At 43.7% G+C, this 5,235-nt stretch overlaps 2 non-coding genes and 2 pseudogenes across 2 annotated transcripts; all 4 read right to left on the reverse strand.

Moving 5' to 3' along the window:
- Nucleotides 1-1,152: 1,152 nt before the first annotated feature.
- Nucleotides 1,153-1,268, reverse strand: LOC127142147 (U5 spliceosomal RNA). Its single transcript, XR_007812641.1, has one exon. It is a non-coding gene; the product is annotated as a U5 spliceosomal RNA (small nuclear RNA).
- Nucleotides 1,269-1,620: 352 nt separating this feature from the next.
- LOC127142145 (U1 spliceosomal RNA) lies at nt 1,621-1,783 on the reverse strand. The gene has a single exon (XR_007812640.1). It is a non-coding gene; the product is annotated as a U1 spliceosomal RNA (small nuclear RNA).
- A 498-nt stretch (nt 1,784-2,281) lies between these two features.
- Nucleotides 2,282-2,459, reverse strand: LOC127142146 (uncharacterized; annotated as a pseudogene).
- Nucleotides 2,460-2,484: 25 nt separating this feature from the next.
- On the reverse strand, nt 2,485-2,586 carry LOC127142148 (uncharacterized; annotated as a pseudogene).
- Nucleotides 2,587-5,235: the final 2,649 nt, after the last annotated feature.

The raw sequence follows: 5,235 nt of genomic DNA on the forward strand, positions 1-5,235 counted from the left end.
TTTTATCTTTTTTTTTTTCAATCATCCAATTTTGCCCTGGGCCCAGGGTTGTTCCTTCTCTCTTTTTTTCCCTAATCCAACTATCTCTTAAAGCCAACTTTCACGCAGTGACTAATGTACACATGTCTTACCGTTAAGAGGATAAGGGCCCAGTCTTCATTTATCTTGCATGGTGTTATTTAGTTCACCTTATCGTTACTTATTAGGCTATTCTACACTTCTTACTTCAAACTTCTTATTTTCTTCACTACTTCAAACTCTTATTTTCTTCACTTCTCTGTCACACTCCCCCCTGTTGTTGTTGTTTTCCAAGAGACAGAGAGAAGGGAGGAAAGACCCTCTCCCTGTTCCTTATATGTATATGTTCACGGCTACTAACCTAAACATGAACCCAAAGAATAGAAAGACATACATAGAGAATACATTCAGGCATTCCAAAAAAGTAAAAACCATATATGGAACGTCAGACACTACACCTTTAACAGTGCAATATCTTCCCAGCCACAAATAAATGTCCTCTGCATTCACTGTTTCATTCAACATTCTGACAATAACTAATAAGGCATTGTCAGTTTCTCCACACTGAAGGCAGAAAACTGGGGTTCAACATTTTCAAAACGTGTCCAAAACTCTCTTAGCAGAGCTGCTGAATGAAACCTCACATCAAAGCCTTTACCAAAAGGCAAGGTCAGTATACAGTTCAGATCATTCGGCGTGAAACCCAAGGCTTTTTGGACTAGCTTCCTGGAGAAGTCCAGTCTGGACATCCCCAGGAGTTTACCCTCTCTCTCCACAAAATTTAAATGAATGCTGTGGAGCCTCCGCATGCCGGCATGGGTGGCCGACATGATGGAGGCACCACAAGCTAAAAAGTGCTTAAAACAATAAAACCAGCAAAAGATCAATCCAATAAATAGGAATAAAAGCAATAAATAACACAAGAGACAATTTTACTTACCCGATTGGCCTGGTCAAGATGTTACAACCTGCAGAGAACAGGTAAAATAGCTTTGTGGGCCAATGAATTCCTATTTGTTAAAGATTTACAACTACTGGGAAGTTGAAGTGCTTTAAACAAGGAATGTGTAGAAATGTCCTCCCAAACACTGGTAAAACCAATGCCACAACAGACAAGGATTTTAACCACCACAGGAGGCGATCGCAGCCAAACCTACCCAAAAATAGCTTAAACTCATTGGCGTTCCTCCCCACAGAAGTCTTTAGTAAAAGGCGAAAGACTTGTGTGTTATGAAAAGAAACCAGAGTCAGTACGGCCTTTGCCTCGAGGGCAGCTGAGAACCCCAGTCGTCCCAGCCACCACCGTCATGGTAGGCTTCTCTTTGTGCCTGCCGCATTCCAATCCCAGCTCACACCTGTCAGCTACCCCGCCCCGTACTGTCACATGCGCTATCCAATGGGGTTTGTGTTAGGGTTAGCCCCGCCTTTTGGGGGGGGCTGGGGTATGCGTGCTTGTAACATACAGAAACGCCCACCAATCGTCACGGCCCGACAACAGCACCGCTCTGCAGTCATAAAACTGGCATAGTTGGCAGCACACTTTCACACTTACGAGTTAAAGAAGCTACCCGGGACACTTTGTTTTCCTTTTGATGTAGTGGTCAGGGTAGAGCGCGAACGCAGTCCCCCACTACAAGAAATTATGCAGTCAAGATTCCCACATTTGGGGAATTCGCAGGGGTCAGTGCGACCAGAGTGCAATGGCTGAGCCTCGCCTGGGTGAACCACCTTCTTGATCATGGTATCTCCCCTGCCAGGTAAGTATGAGTTGGAGTTGTCAGAGACGGTGGGGTCAGTTCCAGACACAGCACCCTGGCTGATGGTGGCCACACTGCACAATGCCAGAGTTCGGCAAACCCAACTTCAGCATTGGCTGACCCTCATCTGAGGCTTGTTGCCGAGGCGTTGCAAGCACTATGTTGGAGGTCGGCCCAGACAAACTGGAATGCGTCTTTTTTTTTTTTTTTAAGTAACGCATAAGCCGTGTATGCTCCCGTCTCTAAAGGTCTGTTGGACACGTTGTCTCTTTATATATAGAGGGAAATTTACCTTCTTTTCCAGCTGCAAAAGACAGACGGTACACCCTGATCAACCTCTGGGGAATGGAAAAATCAAGAGTGCACCACTAAGCGTACGACTCAGTAACCGCATCAGGACTTTGAGCAACTTGTACCCTATTGATAAAGGAATGTGAGAAAAGCAATGGACTCCCCTGGAAAAAACACCCCCCACAAAACTCTATAGTTACATTGCACATTTCCAGTGAATGTGCACCGTACCTGGAGGTAATGCAATACCGGGTCGATGCGTGGAGTGGAAGCCCCTGTTCCAAAAATCAATTTAATATACGGTCCCCGGGTAGGGGACATATCAGATATTAAACTGATAAGAACAAATACTACACTTGATCTTAGCCAAAAGGCCGACGAGCAAGAAGCGTTTGACTTTTCACACACTCAAAGGCTCAGCCTTACAGCCAAACCTACCAAAAATAGCTTAAACTCGTTGGCGTTCCTCTCCACGGAAGTCTTTAGTAAAAGGCGAAAGACGTTATGAAGAGAAGGGTTAGGGTTGGGGTTGGGGTTCAGGCTGCCTTGTTGAGCCTTGCTCTGGCCTACAGATCATTGTTTTAGGAGAAATGGAAGAGGGTGAGGAGAAAGGAAAAGATCTAAAGTCTGAAAAGTGAGGAGGAGAAATATATCTAAAAGGAAATGAGATTTTCTTTGGAATCAATATATCCCTATATCTTAAATTTAAAACCTCGTTGGTTATATGCCACACACACACACACCCACCAATTATTAATATATAAATATATCAATATAAATAACACAAATTCATATATATATTAGAGGAAAAAAAATTCAATTAAGGAAGAGGGAAGTTAAAATAGGGTTAACATGGAGGACTAAGTTGTCTGCGGGGACTGCAGTCCAGGGGCCAAGGCCCTGGACTCTCCCGGCAGCACCTTTTCCAAAACCCCATCCAAGTGTCGCAGGGAGCCGCCCAATGAGAGGAGGCCCAGACAAGGCTTTGTTAATCAAATATTATTAAGAAGAACAGATTAGGAAATAAACACTATAATTTAAAAGGGAGATATAAAACCGTGCATAAGGATATGTATAAAATAAGTGCTAAAAAAATCAAGTGCTCCAATGACATGCCATGAAAAGGTGAAGGTAAATAAAAGGTTTGTGTTCGGTTTGGGTATAACCTGGGAAGAAGCCATGGTTATGGCTAGGGGGGTGATGAGGTTAGGGTTAGGGCCAGGTGGGGGCATAGAGGTTAGGGTCGAGGCCAGGTAGAGAAGGGGTTAGGGTTAGGGGTTACAGTGTCTCTGTTGGGACTTTTTACATTGCTGTACACTGCTGTAAAATCCAGCATGCTGTTTACGTTGCGTCCAAAATGCCATTTTCTCTGTTGACCCAACTGGTCAAGATCCAACTTCTCTGTACGGAAATGACTGAATAAAATTCAGGCTAAAAGCAGCTGTCAAACACAGGAATGACATCGGGAAAAAATGGGTGAATGTGTAAATGAACATGTATTCTTATGGTATGTGTGACTGTTTCAGCTGTAGCAGTATAAAATGGATTTTCCAGCAACTAGATGATGATTTTAAAGTTAAAGTTAAGTTTAAGTAACAAAGACTATGACAACAGGTGATGCCCTTCCACTAGTGCTGTGTGAAGCTTAGTGAAAGTTCAGTCAGGGAGACTGTCTATCTGCACATACCAGCTGAATCACAAGTTGTGCTATCTCTAAGATCCACCTACCAATTCTGTTTTCATCCAGTCACAACCTGACATACCCAACTAGAGCCAATCACATGTAAGCTAGTTTAACAGTTTTAAAACAGTTTAAAATGTTCTCTCTCTCTGCGTCAGTATTTACCAAGATGCCCCCACGTACTTGAAGAGACCTGAGGCAAGCACAACATCTATAAAGGGAATCTGCCACTCCTCATCTCAGAAAAGCAATCCTTTTAGTTTGCGTTCTTCTTCTTCCACATGGACCGCTGCTCCTCCAGTCCCTACCACACCAGCTGCTCCAGCCACTCCTGTCACTACAGCCGCCCTGCGACAGTCACACCGCTCCAGCCCCACCTGCACCTGACGTCCTCCTACACTACGCCGGTGAGACTCAAGGTGAGGTTCAAGCTTTGACTCAAGTCTTCAGGCTTAAATTGCCTTAGCTTTAGCTTTCGTACCTCACACCCATACATCTCAGCCACGTTTTGTTTTCTAGCCTACTGTAAGTGCACCAGAGGCCTGTCCCCACTCTCCAGCCTCTGCCATCCTGTTTCCTGCACCTCTGCTGGATAAGCCTCAAGATCATTTTAGCAAACGTTTCATCCATATACGTACAAAATCCTGCAGGCAATATAAACATTTTCAGTGGCATCCCAGTTACATTTCCTGCCTTATGGCCTCCTCCCTGCAATTCTCCAGCATCACTGCTGCATCCTTGTATTTCCTGCATCCCTGTTGCATTCCCACATTATGGCCTTCTCCCTGTAATTGCATTTTAAGATAAGATAATCCTTTATTAGTCCCACAATGGGAAATTTACATCGTTGCAGCCAGCATAAGTGATTAAAAAGATAGAAAGACATAAATACAAGTAAGGGCAAGATAAGGCTATAAAAAATATACACGACAGTATAAACATGACAATGTAATAAAAAAAATATTAACAGATGAGCAATATACACAGGACTTTATACATAGACAGGAAAATGATACAGATATTGCACATTTAAAAATGGAATTTCACACAGTGAGTGACTGATTTTCCTCTGCATCGCTGTTGCATTCCCCTGCTTTATGGTACTCCCCCTTTTGCTTCTTTTTGTCTGATTTAGGCTGCTCATCAGGTACAGTACACCTTGCTTCTGCGGGGGCCGGTTCCTCTGCACAGCAAAGGCACAGGCCACGCCTTACTGTCCTTTGCAATCTCTTTCCTGTGCTCAAGTCTATTATTCTGTGCACAATCAATTCATTCCTCTTCATTTCTCTTCTTTCTCACACTCTTTCGTTCTCCTATTACTCTGTTCCGATTGAAATGATACTTCAGTCAGGAAGTCTATCCCCCCTGCGCACGTCATCTGACTTTTATGAACATTTCCCATTATTGCTAAGCTTTCCCTACTCACTCATATATTCATTCAATCACCACCTTTCACAATCACCTCGAGCATCACTTGCACGCATCATG

This window comes from Lates calcarifer, unplaced genomic scaffold (genome assembly GCF_001640805.2).
Source record: "Lates calcarifer isolate ASB-BC8 unplaced genomic scaffold, TLL_Latcal_v3 _unitig_694_quiver_2547, whole genome shotgun sequence".
NCBI lineage: Eukaryota > Metazoa > Chordata > Actinopteri > Centropomidae > Lates > Lates calcarifer.